Source organism: Carcharodon carcharias, assembly GCF_017639515.1.
Source record: "Carcharodon carcharias isolate sCarCar2 chromosome 35 unlocalized genomic scaffold, sCarCar2.pri SUPER_35_unloc_1, whole genome shotgun sequence".
Lineage (NCBI taxonomy): Eukaryota > Metazoa > Chordata > Chondrichthyes > Lamniformes > Lamnidae > Carcharodon > Carcharodon carcharias.
The window spans coordinates 1,597,540-1,615,955 of record NW_024470701.1 but is presented as its reverse complement, the minus strand read 5'-3'; positions in this window follow the sequence as shown (position 1 = coordinate 1,615,955).

Genomic DNA, 18,416 nt, shown 5'->3' with positions numbered 1-18,416 from the left:
GCGTGGTTGTGGACAGTTGTCGGGCTGTGGGGGACGGGGAGAGCAGCAGAAGAGTGAGGGGGAAGGGCGGGATTGGAGACAGCGCACGGCCTTTCCGAGCAGGAGGGTGTTGGAAGGAAGACATTGCGCATGTGGGGTGGCCGATCGAACGGAATCGTGCGTCGGTCGATGCGGCAGTGCTGCGACTCAGCGCATCCGTGACGGCTGATGGGGCGGGACTTCGTCAATATAGTGGTTGAATGCGGCTGGAGTGCGCGTGGGCTAACGGTTACTGTGCGCATGCGCGGAGGCGGGTGGCGGGAAGAGCAGTGCGGGATTGTTCAAAAATAAACAGTCGGGTAGCGACCGCGCCTGCGCAAGAGCGGGAGATCCAACACTTTAACCAAGATCAACTAGAGAGGGATCTCTCACCAGGGAGTGTCTGACATCTTCCTGAGAGGTATCCCACACTTGGGTTTCGTCAGATATCAACTAGATAGGGATTAAACAGTGAGGCTGTGTCAGAGATCAACTAGAGAGAGATTCCACACTGGGCTGTGTCAGAGATCAACTAGAGAGGGATCTCACACTGGGACTGTGTCAGAGATCAACTAGAGAGAGATTCCACACTGGGGCTGTGTCAGATCAACTAGAGAGAGATTCCACACTGGCTGTGTCAGAGATCAACTCGAGAGAGATTCCACACTGGGGCTGTCAGGGATCAACTAGAGAGAGATTCCACACTGGGGCTGTGTCAGAGATCAACTAGGGAGAGATCTCACACTGGGGCTGTGTCAGAGATCAACCAGAGAGAGATTCCACACTGGGGCTGTGTCAGAGATCAACTAGAGAGAGATTCCAAACTGGGACTGTGTCAGAGATAAACTAGAGAGAGATTCCACACTGGGGCTGTGTCAGAGATCAACTAGAGAGAGATTCCACACTGGGGCTGTCAGGGATCAACTAGAGAGAGATTCCACACTGGGACTGTGTCAGAGATAAACTAGAGAGGGATTCCACACTGGGGCTGTGTCAGAGATAAACTAGAGAGAGATTCCACACTGGGGCTGTGTCAGAGTTAAACCAGAGAGGGATTCCACACTGGGGCTGTGTCAGAGATCAACTAGAGAGAGATTCCACACTGGGACTGTGTCAGAGATAAACTAGAGAGAAATTCCACACTGGGGCTGTGTCAGAGATCAACTAGAGAAAGATTCCACACTGGGGCTGTGTCAGAGATCAACTAGAGAGGGATTCCACACTGGGGCTGTGTCAGAGATCAACTAGAGAGAGATTCCACACTGGGGCTGTGTCAGAGATCAACTAGAGAGAGATTCCACACTGGGGCTGTGTCAGAGATCAACTAGAGAGAGATTCCACACTGGGGCTGTGTCAGAGATCAACTAGAGAGAGATTCCACACTGGGGCTGTGTCAGAGATCAACTAGAGAGAGATTCCACACTGGGACTGTGTCAGAGATCAACTAGAGAGAGATTCCACACTGGGACTGTGTCAGAGATCAACTAGAGAGAGATTCCACACTGGGACTGTGTCAGAGATCAACTAGAGTGGAATTCCACACTGGGGCTGGGTTAACAGGTCCAGTTGAGAGGGATCCTATGCTATGGGTGTCTCTGATCAAATAGAGTCTGAACTGTTATTGAGAATATAGGAGTACAGTAAGAATTTAGTGTAACGGGATGATAGTGGTTGAAGCCCCAAGCACCCAGTGCCTATATGTAAGTAAACATTTAAAAACTACCACATGAACCTTGTTCACCCTCCGGGCCTGTGATTCACTGCAAGATCCTGGGACCCAGGCTGGGCGTAAAGAAATGTGAATACGATAGATTTGGTGTCCACAGAGTTATACAGGAGACTTATGTTGAAAAACAAACCTGTGCCAATGTACGGCAGATCCGAGAAGGACAGGACGTCCAAGTTGAGATAGGAAGGATGCCATATGCATGGGTGAAATTAGGGACATACGTCACCAGAGATTTTTTTTTAATGTAATCCTATACGTTGACGAGATCGGAAGCTGATAATATGCTCTTGTACGTGATCAATAATGTATACATATTCTGCACAAATAAAATTTAGCAGAGTGCAAACTCAAACCTCCTTGAGATAATTCTCCCCTTGCAATTTCTCGAATAGACAATCGTGACCTTCACCTGAGACTCCTGTGGTCCGTTTGTCAGAGTTATCAGAACAGTTTGGCTCAGTCGACAACATTCGTGGATCGGATCCTCGGGACGACTCTGCAAAGAGAGTGATTATATTGGTGAGTAAGTTAATTTTACCACCCATAGTTAGTGCAGTAAGCCTATCTGAGAACAGTCCGTTCCAGTGTCTAAAGAATCGGGTGGATGAGTCAGGGCAGGTGAATAGGAGGCGCCGGGATAAGAGGTGGAGTGCGCGGGTGAGCTAGCGGTGTCAGAGCCGCAGACGGAGGCCGGGCCACTGCCGAAGAGAGGAGGCAGGGCCGAGCGGGCGGGCTACGTTTTGAAACAAGCCATAGCCGAAGCCGCGTACGAAGGCCCCCTGGTGAAATAAGTGGACGCATGTACAGGAAGTAACTAAATTGTTACAGCTGAGCAAACCTACCAGGCAGAGACAGACTGGAATAAAAGAACAGAGTGCCGTCAGGAAAACAGGATAGTACTGTGGAACTCGGCTGGGGAATTGATAGCATTCTTTGTAAGCAGGATCGAGAGTCCCGAATGGTATGTTGCCTGCCTGGTGCCAGGGTGAGGGACATCTCTAACCGGCAGGAAAGGATATTGGAGAGGGAGGGGGAGGATCCAATTGTTGTGGTCCACGTCAGGACAAATAACATAGGTAAGACTAGGAAAGAGGACCTGTTTGTGGATTATCAAGAACTAAGAACTGAATTAAAGAACAGGTCCTCAAGGGTTATAATCTCCGGTTTACTACCCGAGCCACGTGCAAATTGGCATAGTGATGCGGGAATAAGGGAAGTAAACACGTGGATAAAGGAGTGGTGCGGAAAAGAGGTGCTCCATTTTGTGGGGCCGTTGCATTGTTATTGGAAGTGAAGGGATCTGTACTGTTGTAACGGCCTCGAACTGAAGCCATCTGGGACCAATGTTCTAGCGAAAAGGGTATATAGGGTGGTCAGCGGAACTTTAATCTAGAAAGTGGGGTGGAAGGGAAGGGTAAAACTCCAAGAGGTATGACTAATGGGAAACAAAGCAGCAGATTAGCGTATGGGGGGATGGGGGTGTGTGGATTCAACTTCATGGAAAATTATGAAAAAACTTAAAAGAAAGGAGAGCACAGGAGAGGATATTAAATTCTCCAGAACACAACATAAGACAGAGTGTTTGGAAAGGGCTAGGAATCTAACTTCAAGCACATCATATAAAGGGACGACAATGAGAAAGGGGACGCGAAATACAGGTCTGAAGGTGTTGTATGTGAATGCACGCAGTATGCAAAATGAGATAAAGGAGCTTGTGGCGCAGATTGAAATTGGCAGGTATGATGTGGTGGTCATCACGGAGACATGGCTGCAAGGGGATCAGGACTGGGAGCTAAATATCCAAGGGTGTACATTCTATCGAAAAGATAGGCAGGTTGTGGGGGGGCAGGGGTTGCTTTGTTAGTAGGAAATTAAATTAAATCGAAAGCAAGAAGCGACATATGGTCAGATGATATAGAATCTGTGTGGGTAGAGTTGAGGAATCACAAACATAAAAATAACCATGGAGAAGAAAAGAGTTGACGTTTCGAGTCCTCATGACCCTTCAGCAGAACTGCTGATTAGGCACTTTACAGCCTTCCAGACTGAATATTGAATTCGACAACTTTAGACCTTGAACTCCCTCCTCCATCCCCACCCCCTTTCTGTTTCTTCCCCCTTTTGTTTTTTCCAATAATTTATATAGATTTTTCTTTTCCCACCTATTTCCATTATTTTTAAATCTTTTATGCCCCTCCCACCTCCACTAGAGCTGTACCTTGAGTGCCCTACCATCCATTCTTAATTAGCAAATTCGTTTAGATAATATCACAACTTCAACACCTCTGTGTTCTTTTGTTCTTTTGTCTGTGACATCTTTTGATGATCTGCTCCTATCACTGCTTGTTTGTCCCTACAACCACACCACCTCCCTCCACTTCTCTCCCCCTACCCAACACCCCCCCCCCCACCCCCGATCCCCACCTTAAACCAGCTTATATTTCACCCCTCTCCTTGGATTCACCCAGTTCTGCTGAAGGGTCATGAGGACTCAAAACGTCAACTCTTTTCTTCTCCGCCGATGCTGCCAGACCTGCTGAGTTTTTCCAGGTAATTCTGTTTTTGTTTTGGATTTCCAGCATCCGCAGTGTTTTGTTTTTATAAAAATAACCGTAATGGGAGTTATGTACAGGCCTCCGAACAGTAGTCAGGATGTGGGGCAAAAGATACACCAGAGAAAGCGTGTAATAAAGGCAAGGTTACAGTGATCATTGGGGATTTCAAATGCAGGTAGACTGGGAAAATCAGGTATGTAGTCGATCCCAAGAAAAGGAATTTGTGGAATATCCACGAGGTGGCTTTTTGGAGCAGCTTGTGGTGGAGCCCAGTAGGGAACAGGCAATTCTAGATTTAGTGATGTCTACTGAGGCAGATTTGACAAGGGAGATTAAGGTGAAGGAACCCTTAGGAGGAAGTGTCCAAAATATGATAGAATTTACCCTGCAACTTGAGAGGAAAAAGCTGGATTCAGATGTAGCGGTATTACAGTTGAATAAAAACAACTATAGAAGCATGAGGGAGGAGCTGGCCAGAATTGTCTGGGAGATGAGCCAAGCAGAAAAGACAGTGGAACAGCAATGGCATGTGTTTATGGGACTAGTTTGGTAGACGTAGCAAAAATTCATCAGTAGGAAGAAGATGCATACTAAAGGGAGGACGAGGCAACCAGGCTGACTAGGGAAGTCAGGGACAGCATAAAAGATAAAGAGAAAGCATACAATGCGGTGAAGAGCATTTGGAAACCAGAGGATTGAGCAGCCTACAAAGACCAACCAAGGACAACTAAATAAGAAATAAGGCAGGAGAAGATTAAATATGAGGGTTAACTAGGCAGTAATATAAAAGAAGATTGCAAGAGTTTTTTTTAGATATATAAAGGGTTAGGGAGAGGCAAAAGTAGACATTGGGCCGCTGGAAAATGATACTGAAGAAGCAGTAATGGGGAACATTGAAATGGCGGAGGAACTGAATAGATACTTTGTATCAGTCTTCATGGTGGAAGACGAGTAACATCCCCAAAGTTCAAGAGAGTCGGGGGACAGAGGTGAGTAATGTGGCTATTATCAAGGAGAAGGTGCTAGGAAAACTGAAAGGTCTGAAGGTGGATAAATCACCTGGACCAGATGGATTACACCCCAGAGTTCTGAAGGAAATAGATGAAGAGATATTGGAGGCGTTAGTGGTGATCTTTCAGGAATCACTGGAGTCAGGAAGGGTCCCAGAGGAATTTAAAATCGCTAATTGTAACCCTCCTGTTTAAGAAGGGATTGAGGCAAAAGCAGGAAATTACAGGCAGATTATCTTGACCTCGGACGTTGATAAGATTTTAGAGTCCATTATTAATGATGAGATTTCAGAATACATGGAAGTGCATGGTAAAATAGGGCAAATGCATCATTGTTTCATCAAGGGGAGTTCATGCCTGACAAATCTGTTAGAATTCTTTGAGGAGGTAATGAGCAAATGAGACAAAGGAAAGGCAAAGGATGTTATCTACTTATCGACTTCCGGAAGGCCTTTGACAAATTGCCACACAGGAGGCTGCTCAGTAAGATAAGAGTCCAGCCTGTTAGAACCATAACTTTTCACTTTAAACAATAATGATCTAGATGAAGGAACTGAGGGCATTCTGGCTAAGTTTACAGATGATTCAAAGATAGGTGGAGGGACAGGTAGCATTGAGGAGGCGGGGAGGCTGCAGCAGGATTTGGACAGGTTAGGAGAATGGGCAAATTGTGGCTGATGGAATACAACGTGGGGAAGTATTTGTTCATGCACTTTGTTGGGAAGAATAGAGGCATAGACTATTTTCCACGTGGAGGCCAGGTCATTGTGTGTATTTAAGACCGAGATAGATAGGTTCTTGATGGGTAAGGGTATCAAATGTTACGGGGAGAATGTGGGAGAATGGGGTTGAGAAAGGAGGGGAGGGGCCCACAGAGAGCCCCAGAGGACAAAAAGAGCTGGGTCAAGCAGAAAGAGGATAAGGAAAATAAATGGGTGATGTTTATTATTACCTTGTACCTGAAGTTGTGTAGACGGATTAATACTAAGGTCCAGTTGATTAAAGAGGGAGAGATAAGGACAGAACCAGGACATGTCAGATAAGTGGCGGCAGTTCATAGTGACAATTACCAGGAGGAGGAAAGCTCCGAAGGTGAAGCCAAGGTCAGAATTGGGGAAAAACCGCCCTCATTCAATACAGCAGCAACCACCTGACTGTGCTCGCGAATCCCATGGCCCCTATGGCACTAACTGTCGGAAAAGTAAAGTCAAAGAAGGCGGATTAAAAGCCGAAGGGGGAAATAAGGGGGCTGAGGAATGGGAGGAGGATGAGGAGGTTAGAGTTATGGAGAAAGTTAAACACGTACCATTCAGCCCTGTGTAAAAGCAAATTTTACTTTAAGAACTGCCAAGTCTTAAAACTTGGAATAACAACTCAGGTTTTTGGACCAAACTGCGGGAAACTCAGGATTTCCATGTAAAGCAGCCTCTTGATACACATATATTGGTGAAGGCCAAATACCCAGGAGATACTTGGGGAAGATTACCCCTGCAGTTTAGAAGTGGAGACTGGGCGAATCCTGGGGACGAGCCAGATCGGGAGAAAGTGAGAGCCCTGCATACAGACTTTGTGGAGGCAGCTAAGGAAGCCTTTGAGGAGGGAGAGACAAATTGTGTGTGTATAACATCCATAATACAGAAAAAGGTTGAGTCCATAATGGAATATGCAGAAGGAAGTGTGAGAATTATGCACAGTTTTCAGGACATTTGCTTTCCGTGCTGGGTGACGAAAGTTTCCTGAAAATGTTGAAGGAAGGATTCGGACCCGAACATCAGAAGGTCATCAGGATGGGCCTCTCAGTAGGAGGGATCTATATGAACATTATACATTTGGCCACGGAGTTGGAGGCCCAGGGGTGTAAAGCGGATAGTTCGGGAATGGAATGTTTAAACTGTGGGGTGGGGGCACATGGCCAGGGAATGTAGGAGTCAGGGAAATATTCCGGCAGGTACGGGGCTGCAGTCTACGAACTGTAGGAAGTTTGGGCATCTCTGGAATGATTGTTGGACTTCAGGAGGGGGGTGGGAAGACCAGGGCCCCAGGCAGCAGCCCCAGTGGGCTGAGGCTGACCCGGGTCAACAGCTGCTGACAGTGGACGAGGCCCGGAGCCTATTCTGGGTATTGTCAAGCCTTGTGTAATTAGCACCAGCCCTCGGGATGTCCACGGCCAGGGACCCACGGATGTTTGTTGTCGCGCTGTTTGGGGCCCAGCAGTGCGGAATGTTAACAGACACAGGGGCGTCTATTTCAATTACAGACCTGAACATACCAACTGTGTATGTTTCCATCATAATGACAGGAACAAGTGGGGTACAAATGCGGCCGAGACAACATTAGGTCACTCCCTTAGAAGTAGTGGGGTTAGTAGTCCCTATCCGGATTTGGGTAGGTCAAAATAATGAAGGGATCATTTTGGGAATGGATACTCTAAAAGGATTTGGAGCAGTAACTTGCTCACAGGACGGTAACATTATTATGCAAGGTCCATTTAAGAATAAGCGAACACGGATTCTTCTCTGCAGTGTGACTGCAGTAACGTAGTCAAACCCAGATCAATGGAAGCAACACGGGCAAAGCGGCATCATGTGTTGGCAAGTTGCCAGAGTCTGGGCACAACACAAACATGATTGTTTAAGGATTAAAATGACCCCCATATATATCTCGGTGCCAGAACTCCCACCGAGGAAACAATATCCCATTAAACAGAGGCTCAGAATGCAGTTTGGAACATTAAACAGAGCCTAGGGCAGGATGGAATAGGGAGGTGGACCCAGTCCAACACCAATTCCCCTATTTGGAGCGTTCAGAATCCAGTTGGTTCATGTCGACTGGCAATTGACTATAAAGCTTTAAGTAAGGTGACACCTCGGGAACACTCAATAGTAACAAGCTCCGCCACCATATTCAACAACTTCGGATCGAGCCACACAATCCTTTCGGTCCTAGAGATAGCAAATGGATTTTGGGCAATATCGTGGGATAAGGAACCCCAGAAGAAATTCACTTTCACCATAGGCCACCATCATTACACTTGGACTCGCTTGCCACAGGATTTGCACAATTGTCAGGCTATTTTTCACCGGGTGATGTGCAATAGGTTGAGTCACGCAGGACTAGATGAGGGCAGCGTCGTGATCCAATATGTGGACGATATTTTGATTGCCTCAGAATCAGCAAAATGACCCAGAGGGGCGTTGTTACACATTGTGGAATCATTAGAAGCAGCTGGGTTTAAATCCAGTGTAAGTAAAGCTCAGTTGGGTAAACGGAGGGTGCAGTGCTCGGTTTATGGGTTATCACAAGGGAAATGAGAGGCTCCCCACAGTCGGAAGGAAGCGAATGAAAGAATGCTGAGACCTGTGGATGTGCGAGTGGTTAGGCAAATCTTAGCGTTGTTTATTTACTGTAGGATCTTCGTGAAGGATTTTGCGAAGTTAGCAGCAACTATACAGGAGTTGAGTAAAGTCGGGAGAGCATCGCAGGATTATATCCAATGGGGTGAGAAACATGAAATTGCTTATACTGCGCTTAAATAGGCGCTCACTCGAGCGCCAGCCTCAGGGTTGGTCTGTGTGGGCAAAGTGTTTCATCTCTATACTCATAATAAGGGAGGAATTTACAGTGCACTGCTGATCCTAGGGCACGGGGATCGGGTGAGACATGTAAGGTATTTTTCAACGAAGCAGTCACCAGTAGCTGGTGGGATGTCTCGGTGAGTCGCAGCAATTGGCTGCTCTTCATGGGCTGTGAGAGTCCATGAACCAATAGTAATTACTGGGGACCTGTTATTACAGACTAGACACACTATAGTAAAACTGCTCAATACGGGAACATTGAGAACGGTTTCAGATGGTAGGCGAGAGGTTTGGGAAGCTATGTTACTCCCGCGGGATAAATCGGATGTAATAGTTCCCGACTCAGGGTCTAATCCAGCAGAGGCATTGCTGTCAGACTGGAAGGAACATCTTATTGAACTCGGGCATGATTGCTCACGGGAGATAAATGAGGAGGATCCAAATGCACTGAGGGAAATGAGTTAGAAGATGCGGATCTGCCCCTGTTCATGAACAGGCCCTGTAGGTATGTGGATGGGATGCCACGCACTGGGTGAGCGGTGGTGGATGGAGAAGGAGGGATCTTGGGTAGGGGAAAATTGACAAGCAATTTATCAGCTCAAGTAGCAGAGTTAGTGACACTGAAAGAGGCTTTGCATATATCGCAGGGAAAACGGGTTAATATGTAGACTGACAGTACCTTTGAGGTAGTACATGATTATTTGTTTGCCTGGAGCCACATGCGGAATGTCACATCGGGAGGAGGTCAAGTGCAGCCCGGAGCGATAATTAGAGACCAAGTAGAAGCTGCTAACGTACCCCTACAATCTGCAGTGATAAAAGTTAAAGCCCATCGGAAAGTAATGGATCCCATCGAGCTGGACAACCAGCGTGTGGATAAAGCGACTAAAGAGGCTGCAGCTGCTGGCGGTAACGGCGGCTGGGTTTGAGGAGGTGAATGTAGCGGATTTGCACTGAGATGCTAAGAAAGAGGAGCGAGAACAGTGGAAGCAGCAAGGTGCAATGGAAAACACGGGTGGAGGGTGGCGAAAACACGGGAATGTCGTACCAACTCCGCCCGAGGGGCCCCTGGGAACAGATACAAATGGATTTTACAGGACACCACGAGCCCAGCCCAGAGAAAAACCATTGCCTGGATATTATCGATCAATTCACGAAATGGGTAGAGGCTTTCCAAACACGGGATTGCTCAGCCACAACTATGGCCCGGATAATGTTAGAATAAGTAATTCCACGCTGGGGAACACCCTTGTAGCTGGATTCAATTTGAGGCACACATTTTATGGGGCACATACTCAAAGAAATATAAGCTTGGCCTAAATGGCCAAGTGGTTATGGTACTGGGTTTGTAACCCCAAGATCAAGAGTTCAAATCTCACAATGGCAAACTATGAAACAATGTCACTTCATCTGGAACAGATGGAAATGGGTTTGTACTCGAAAGAGTTACTCAAAGAAATATGGAGGTGGCTAGGAATTTCAATGGAAGATCCATGCCCCCTTACCTCCTGAGAGTTCAGGCTTGGTTGAAGGACTGAACTGGATCTTAAAGTGAGTATTGGCAAAGGCCGTCCAAGATATGGAGCGAGAGTGGGCAAATAATTACCCAGCATTCTTATGGGACTTTGGGCGACACTAACCTGAAAACAGGGTTAACGCCATCCGAGGTGATGACAGGAAAAGCCATGAGGTTGCCAGGAAGCGTCATAAATTGGAAATGAGGAAGTGGGTCCGATGAGGGAGAGAGTGAACCATAGATAGATAGATGCATAAAGCGATTGATTGGCAGAAAGACAGATAGGCAGATAGAGAGGTAGTTAGACAGGCAGGCAGACACAGGCAGACAGACATACAGATGGTTGAATAGGTAGATAGATAAACAGAAAGGCAGATAGAGTATGAGGGACTGCGAAGGAAAGTAGGAGAGGTGGAAAGACACACAGATATGCACACAGATTGAAAGAGACACAGAAACGTGAGAGATAAAGATAGATATCTACCGACAAGCACAAACACACACACAGGCACACACACGTACACACACATACTCACATTCACACACACGTACACACATACGCAAACAGATGGACACGCACATTCTCGCACAGTCACGGACACACACACACACAGACACACACACGGATGCAGAGAAAGAAGCAAAGGTAATTTAAGATTGTGAGAGGCAGAGGATAGAAAGAGAGAAACACGTACACACAAACATGTAGGCACCCACACAGAAAAAGAGAGAGAGAGGGCTGAGAGAGAGTGAGTGGACAATCGAAGGGGAAAAAAAGAAAGAGTTGCTGGGAGAGAAAGAGAGGGTGAGGCAGAGATAGAGAGATAGAAAGGAAGAGACAGGCAGGCAAACATAGAGAGTGTGCGAGAGGCGGAGAGAGATAGAGAGAGGGTGGTTGGGATAGAGAGAGTGGGAGAAGGCAGAGATACAACAAGACAGAGATAGATAGATAAAATGATAGAGAGGAAGGCAGGTAGAGAGACAGACAGACAGAATGACAGACAGACAGAAAGAAAGAATGAAAGATAGATGGATGAATGGGTAGACAGATGGATAGACAGAAATACAGATAGAGCGAGAGGGACTGCAAAGGAAAGCAAGAGAGGTAGAAAGACACACAGACGTATCCACACATATTGAAAGAGACAGAGAAAAGCACAATAGAGAGAGGGATAGAGACCGACTGACACACACACACGAACATACACATCCTCACACGCACTCACAGACAGAGTGAGGGAGATGAAAAGAGAGAGACAATGGGAATTTTGTAGTGGGAGAGGCAGTGGATAAAAAGAGAGAAATATGTACACACAAACACGTAGGCACCTACAAAGAAAAAGAGAGAGAAGGCTGAGAAAGAAAGGACGATCGAAAGGGAGAAAAAGAGAGAATTGACGGGAGAGAAAGTGAGGGTCGGGCACAGAGAGAGAGAGATAGAGACAGGCAGAGAGAATGAGAAAGTGAAAGAGGGAGAAGGAGGGATACAGAATGTACGACAAATGTCGAGAGAGGAAGTGAGAGACAGAGAATAGAGAGAGAGGAGAAACACGCACTAAGAAAGAGGAAGAGAGGGAGGAGGAGAAAGTGAGAGTTAGAGGAACAGCCAGGGAGGGAGAGGGAGAGAGAGAGAGAAATTGTAAAAGAGAGAGGGGTAGGGAAAGCAGAGAGAGAGGCAAAGAGAGAGACAGAGTTAGGTGCACAGTGTGAGAGAGATACTGAAAGATAATGAGACAGAGAGACATTCAGTGAGAGATGTACGCAGAGATTTGTATATAGAGAGAGATACAGAGAAAGTGAGAGAGTCAATGAGAGAGTGAAAGAAAGGGAAGAGGAGACCGAGAGGAAAACAGGCAGAGAGAGAGAGACCATGCTATAGACAAGTGGGAGTTTAGCAAGTGAGAAAGATATTTAAAGTGAGAGTGGAAGAGGTAAAGGGAGCAAAGATGCAAAGAGAGATAAACGGAGAAAGAGGGCGAGAGAGTGAGGCACAAAGAGAGAAAGAGATAGATACAGAGAGGGAGAGAGAGACATATAGAGAGTAAAGAGGAAGAGACAGCGAGAGCCATAGAGCGATAAGGAAATAATGAGAGCTAGAGACACAGCGAGAGAGTCAGAGAGAGAGAGAGAAGCAGATAAAGTGTGCGAGAGGGGGAGAGAGAAAGAGAGAGAGAGAGAGGGTTGCTGGGTGAGAAAGAGAAAGTGAGGCAGAGAGAGAAATAGAGAGAGACAGGCAGAGAGAATGAGAGATTGACAGAGGGAGAAGGAGAGAGAGAGAGTGTGACAGGGCGATAGAGAAAGAGGGAGAGACAGATAGTGAGAGGGAGCAAATGAGAGACAATAGCGTAAATGAAAGAGGGCGGCAGAGGGAGATGGAGGGAGTGAGATTTAAAGACACGGTGAGAACGACACAGAGAGAGAGCGAGAGAGAAGGAGAGAAAGGGAGAGTAAAATTGGAAATGAGAGAGACAGAGAGAGAAAAGAGAATGAGAGGCCAAAGAGAGAGACAGAGTTAGACAAACAGTCTGAGAGAGACAGAGAGAGAATGAGACGGAGAGACAAAGTGAGAGATGGATGCGGAGAGAGAGATAGGATGGGAGGGAGAACATGAAAAAGAGAAAGAAAGGGAAAGAGAGATGGAGCAACATACAGACAGGCTGAGGCAGAGAAGCAGTGGCAGAGAGAGAGAGAGAGAGGGAGACCATGCAATAGACAAAGGGAAGTTTAGCAAGAGAGAAATAGATATAAACCAAGAGTTGAAGACAGAAAGAGAGCAAAGATAGAAAGAGATAGACAGAGAAAGAGGGCATGAGAGCGAGGCATAGAGTGAAAGATATACACAGAGTGAGAAACAGAGAGAAAGAGAGGGAGAGTGACATAAGGAGAGCAAAGAGGAAGAGAAAGTGAGAGCCATAGAGCGTGAAGGACAGAATGAGAGCTAAAGGCACAGAGAGCAAGAGAGAGGGACAGACAAACAAGCAGAGAGAGCGTGTGAGTGAGGGAAAGAGAAAGATAGAGTGGCAGAGGCAGAAGGAGAGACAAAGGGTGATCGAAAGGGAGAAAAAGAGAAGGTTGCTGGGCGAGAAAGAAAGTGAGCCTGAGCGTGAAATAGAGAGAGACAGGCCGGCAGAATGAGAGATTGAAAAAGGAAGAAGGGGAGAGACAGAGTGTGTGACATAGTGTGAGAGGGAAAGAGAGAGAGAGGGAGGGAGAGAGAGATTAAGAGAAAGAGGCAGAAACATACCAAGTGAGGGAGGCAGAGGGAGAAGAAAATAGTGAGATTTAGAGACACAGCAAGAGAGGCAGACAGAGAGACAGAGAGAGAGAGCAAGAAATATTGAAAAAGAGAGGGAGAGAGAGAAAAAAGAGAGACACAGAGTTAGGCACAAAGTGCGAAAGCGAGACAGAGAGAGAGAGAGTGACAGAGAAAGAATGAGGCAGAGTGAAAGAGAGAGAGATGACACAAAGATTGGCCGGGTGTTTAAGAGTGAGGTTGAGCATCTTTGTCTACAGGAAAAAATAGATGGGATGGTCAAATGGGCAGCTAAGTGGCAGATGTAATTTAACCCTGAAAAGTGTGAGGTGATACACTTTAGAAGGAGTAATTTGACAAGGAAGCATTCAATGAACAGCATGACACTAGGAATTTCTGAGGACCAAAGGGACCTCGGCGTGTGTGTCCATCGATATCAGAAGGCGGAGGGGCATGTTAGTGGAGGGGTGAAAAAGGCAGTGAATATGGGACACTTGCCTTTATCAATCGAGACGTAGATTACAAAAGTAGGGTGGTCATGTTGGAGTTGCATAGAACCTTGGTGAGGCCACAGCTGGAGTACTGTGGTACTGTGTGCAGTTCTGGTCGCAACATTATAGGAAGGATGTGATTGCTGTGGAGTGGGTGTTGAGGAGATTCACCAGGATGTTGCCTGGAATAAAACATTTAAGATATGAAGAGAGGTTGGATACGCTTGGGTTGTTTTCGTTGGAGTTGAGAAAGCAGAGGGGCCACCTGATCGACGTTTAAAAGCTTATGAGGGGCATGGACAGGGTGGATAGGGAGCAGCTGTTACCCTTAGTTGTAGGGTAATTCACAAGTGGGCATATGTTCAAGGTGTGGAGCAGGACGTTTAGGGGGGATGTGAGGAAAAACATTTTTTTTCCCAGAGGGTGGTGATGGTCTGGAATGCACTGCCTGGGAGGGTGGTGGAGGCGGGTTGTCTCACATCATTTAAAAAGTACCTGGATGAACACTTGGCGCGTCATAACATTCAACACTATGGGCCAAGTGCTGGTAAATAGGATTAGGTAGGTAGTTCACGTGTTTCTCACGTTTCGGTGCAGACCCGATGGGCCAAAGGGCCTCTTCTGCACTGAGTGATTCTGTGATACTGTGATTTGAGAGAGTGAGTGAGAGTGCGAGATAATAGAGAGAGGAGGAAGCGCACTGAGAGAGGGAGAAAGAGGGAGGAGGAGAGATTGAGAGTTGGAGACACAGCAAGATAGGTCGACAACGGAGACAGAGAGCGAGAGGGAGAGAGGCATAGAAAGAGATAGAGTTAGGCACACATTGTGAGAGAGAGACTGAGAGAGAATGAGACAGAGAGAGAACGTGAGGGATAGACACAGAGAGTTGGAGAGAGAGAGATCGAGAGAAAGTGAAAGAGAGAAAGAAAGGAAAAAGGAGAGCAAGAAACAAACAGACAGGCAGAGGTAGAGAAGGAGAGGCAGAGAGAGACACTGAAATAGTGAAAGGAAAGTTTAGCAAGTGAGAAAGAGAAAGAAAGCGAGAGTAGAAGAGGGAAAGAGAACAGAGAGACAAAGAGGGAGATAGAATGAGGAGGGCGAGAGAGATAGATCGCAGAGGGGAGATAGAGAGAACGAGAGGGAGAGAGAGACATAGAGAGGGTAAAGAGGAAGAGTAAGAGACAGCGAGAGCCATAGAGTGAGTCAGAGTGAGATATCGAGACAGGGTGAGAGAGGCACAGAGAGAGAGAGTGATTGGGAGATTCAGACATACAAACAGAGAGAGTGCGCGAGAGGGGAGAGAGACAGCGTGCCAGAGAGAGAGAGAGGGAGAGAGAGATAGAGAGGGAGAAGGCAGTGATACATAAAGACAAACATAGATAGATAAATAGATAGATGGGATGACAGGTAGGCAGGCAGCAGGGCAGATGGACAGGCAGACAAGCAGATAGACAGATACACAAATAGAGAGATAGATAGGTAAACAGATAGATAGATAAATAAATAGATAGACAAATAGATATATAGACACATAGATAGATAGATTGATTGATAGACAGGTAGATATATAAATTGGTAGATAGATAGCAAGCTAGATAAATAGATAGATAGACAGACAGACAAATAGAGTGACAGACTGACTGAATGTCAGTTTGAGGGAAAGGAACTGAGAAGGAGAGCAAGAGATGCGGAAAGACAAACAGAGGTACACACAGAGATTGAAAGAGACGGGGAAAAGTGAGAGAGAGAGAGAGACGCAACGACACACACACACACACATGAACACACATGCACACTCAGTGTGTGTGCATAAGAGAGAGAGAAATTGAGAGAACGAGACAAATGTAGTTTTAGGTTGTGAGAGGCAGAGGACAGAGAGAGAGAGAGAAACACGTACACACACAAGTGGAGACACCCACACAGAAAGAGAGAGAAGTCTAAGATAGGTAAGGCGATCGAAAGGGAGAAATACATAGTTACTGGGAGACAAAGAGAGGGTGAGGCAGGGAGAGAGAAAGACAGAGTGAATGAGAGATTGAAAGATGGAGGAGTAGAGAGGCAGAGTATGTGACATGGAGCGAGAGAGATTGAGACCGAGGGATAGAGACAGTGAGAGAACAAGAACAGAGAGAGATACATAAATGCATCGAGTGGAGGAGACAGAGGGAGATGGATGGCGTGAGAAAGAGTGGGATAGACATTGAAAAAGAGAGAAGGGGAGATAAAAGAGTGAGAGGCAACGAGAGAGAGACAGAGTGAGACACGGTGTGAGAGAGAGTGAGAGAAAGAGAGGGAGAGAGAGAGAGAGATAGATAGCGAGAAAGAGAGAAAGTGACAGAAAAAAGGGAAAGAGAGAGGAACAGATAGACAAGAGAGAAAACGAAGAGGCAGAGAGAGGGTGAGAGGCAATGAAACAGACAAAGGGAAGTTTATCAAGCGAGGAAGAGAGAGAAGGTGAAAGTGAAAGAGGGAAAGAGAACAGAGACAGAGTGACTGAGAAGGAGGGTGAGAGTGTGAGGCACAGCAAGAGACAGGGATTGACACGCAGAGGGAGAGATAGAAAGAGGCGGATAGAGAGACAGAGAGAGTAACGAGGAAGAGAAAGAGACAGCGAGAATTATACAATGAGAAGGGAACTTTGAGGGATGCAGACACAGTGAGAGAGGTACAGACAGAGAGAGAGAGAGTCATAAAAACATAGAAAGTTAGCGAGAGAGGCAGAGAGAGATAGAATGACAGAGAAAGGGAGACAGAGAGAGAGGGAAAGAGACACAAAAATTCAGATATATATATATACATAGACAGGTAGGTAGATATATATATATAGGCAGACAGACAGAGTGAGGGATAGGGAAACAAAAACGATAGAGAGACAGAGAGAGAGAGAGAGGGACATAAACAGAGAGTGCGTAAGTGACAAGGAAGAAAAAGCGACAGGGTGAGCGAGAGCCAGAGAGATAGAAAGAGAGGAAGAACGAGGTAATGGGAGAGACAGTGAGCATAAAAAACAGAGAGGGATAAAGAGTTCAAGAGCGACAGAGGAGGAAAGGGAGAGTCACAGCAAAAGGGAGAGAGTGAGATGCGCATGGAGAAAAAACAAGACAGGCAGCGGGGGGGAGGGAGAGAGATAGGGAGAGAGAGAGAATGAGAGAGATTGATAGTGAGATAGTTTCGCATTTGATTGTGGTGTGGAATCAGTTTTTGAGGGATTTTGAATATTTCCAGATATTTTATTCGTTGAATTTAGTAACAAACTGCCACTCTTAACCCACTGTAATCGCACAACTGAATGTCCACAGTTAAAGAGGACATTTACACCACAGGCTGTAATAGAACAGCGTGGAGTGAGGCAGTCTAACATTTGGAATTTAATCAATATATGGTAACAGTCAAGTGACGGATATCACTGAAACAATAGGAGATCCTGATGAGGGACTGATGGTTATTGAGTGGACAGCATATTATCTGGGTGAATACAGCTCTTGTTCTTTTTATTAGTTAATTAATTTGATAAGTAGAATCCAGTCCTTGGATCCTGGGAGCTCCATTTAAAAATAAACATTTTGTATCACTAAACGCAAAGTCATTATCTGTTTGTTCATATATTTTAAAAAACAATTGAACAATGTTGCAATTTCAACGTCCCTGAGGTGATCCCGCAGGGTATAAATTAAAGGCTTTGGGAGTCTATCACCTCAGCGTTTAAGGCAGAGAGATTACCAGCAGCACAAAGGGGCACATCACTTCGCACTGAAACAGTGGAACCAATTAAAGTGGCTGAGAAAATATTCTACACAATCCTTGCTGTTATAGGTGTTCCTGGTGAGTGACCATAACTACTGAAGTTGTGTAAATCTGTATGTGAGTGGCTCTCATTTTAAACTGTGACTGAAAATATTACATGCTGATCTGGTGCTCACTGTCATAGACACACTGAATCAGCGATATAATTTGCTGAATTAAAATGTCTTGAATGTCTCTGCGACTCTATTCAATTTTGTCAGCTGAAAACAAACCTTCGATTGTAACTCGCAGGCTCTCTGGTGAATTATGTCCTAGTATTCAGTGGAAAATTGTGTAATGTTAAAATATACCTTAGTGAAGGCAAAATCTCAGAAGGAATATTTAGTGGGAGTCAGAGAAAAATCACCCTGAGTGTGGGTCATTAATCAGAGTGGAATACCTGGCCCCAGTCACCACTCTTTCACGGACTGTGCCTGTTCGTGTCAAATTGTGCTAAGTGTGTGTTAGTAACCAGATTGGAAAACG